This window comes from Trachymyrmex cornetzi, unplaced genomic scaffold (genome assembly GCF_001594075.2).
Source record: "Trachymyrmex cornetzi isolate Tcor2-1 unplaced genomic scaffold, Tcor1.1 scaffold326, whole genome shotgun sequence".
NCBI classification, from domain to species: Eukaryota; Metazoa; Arthropoda; class Insecta; order Hymenoptera; family Formicidae; genus Trachymyrmex; species Trachymyrmex cornetzi.
The window spans coordinates 434,005-435,650 of NW_017297961.1; the positions used below are offsets into that span (position 1 = coordinate 434,005).

Consider the following 1,646-nt stretch of genomic DNA (forward strand, 5'->3'; position numbering starts at 1 on the left):
CGTTTTTCCTCTCAAATATTGAACCGTTTACTGTTGTGAGGTAAGTCACATACTCACAAAGTTAGAAAGCTGAGTGGCAATGAGAACTCAAGCTAAAACTATATGAAAGATTAAATTATCGTATGTATAAATTGAAAATTAATATTCACCTCACCTCACACAGTCGACGTTTCTACACTGAACAATGAATCTCTCTTATTTAACATTTTGTAACTAGTTAATATGTTATAAATTATCGTCAAATTTTAAAAAATAACTGCGAGAACAATATGTGTCTTGTCATTTCGACAGTCGGTTACATAATGATTGCTAAACAAGTAACATAGCGGTCAATTTGAAGACAAACAAGTTTATGACATATATTGTATTACGGACAAGCCTTATAATTTATTGAGAATTTCAATGTACGCATGATTTAAACCAATGGTATCATGTTGTAGATTCAGCCCATTGGTCTGTCGATTAATATGCATTATCTCTGATATTAACCTTTTATTATAATAATTTTCTACATCCAAAATCTCTACATTTTTCCAATCAAAGTCATGATCGTTTTGCAACCTATGTTCTGTGATCACTGAATGAGTGGATGTTTTACTATGGATATGCTTTTTGTGTTTAGAAAGTCTGGTTTTTAATTTTCTCCCTGTTTATCCCACATAGGAAGCATCGCAATCACGACAGTTGATTTTATAGACTACATTCCTTTTTAATTCATTGTTTAAAGAATCCTTATGAACTTTAATAAACTGATTCAACTTGTTCAAATTAAAAAATGAAACTCTATGGCAAATCCCATTAACTGCATTCTTGAATTTATTCGATATCTCTTCTAAATATGGTATGGAAAACCATTTAACGCGTTCTTTAGGTAAATTATTATTTGTTTTTTTAGCTGAACAAGAATTTAATTTATTTATTAATGTTTTAACTCTTACCTCACAACAGTAAACGTTTCAATATTTAAGAGGAAAAACGTTGGAGATATCATTTTGTCATCTAATACTCCAATCGTTACGTTAAGGTGAAAGATTGCTGATGAAGACTCAAACCATGAGCGGAAACGTTCGAAGTTAAGGTTTATATATTTAGTATTAAGAAAAATTGCGCTAACTGATAACCAGCGTCGACTCCTATTGCTTGTAATACATATTTTATCGTTTTATTAATCATTGTTCGTAGTTTTCTAATACATTACATTGTAATGTATTAGAAAACTACGTATTAGAAACTATTTAAGATACAAGTATTTCATTAAGGGGATGCTAAACCGATTACCCAACTCGATTAAGATCGATAGTACAGACTTTTTTAATTCCAAGTTCGATAATAGTGGTGACATCTTTGATTTAGTTGTTACATTATATTATATAATATATATTATTCTGTCTTACTCAAACGCATACATCTGTTCTTATCTAACATATGCCAGCACCATCTATCGCAAGACCGCGCAACTATTGCTACATGGAATTTCGGCTCTGTTGACAGTCCCAGTCTTCACAAAGCACCTGTATACACGTATTTTCTATTCGGTGGAAATATTTCTTTTCTAAACTTTCAATCTTACCCAGATAGCAAAATATCTCCACGGTATTAATACGGTGAGCGTACGGCGTACTATGCGTGCCGATACCGTACTTGTC

At 31.8% G+C, this 1,646-nt stretch overlaps 1 protein-coding gene across 1 annotated transcript in view; it reads left to right on the top strand.

Moving 5' to 3' along the window:
• Window positions 1-1,646, top strand: part of bent (projectin protein bent) — a 221,823-nt gene that overhangs the window by 27,881 nt on the left and 192,296 nt on the right. The window lies entirely within an intron of this gene.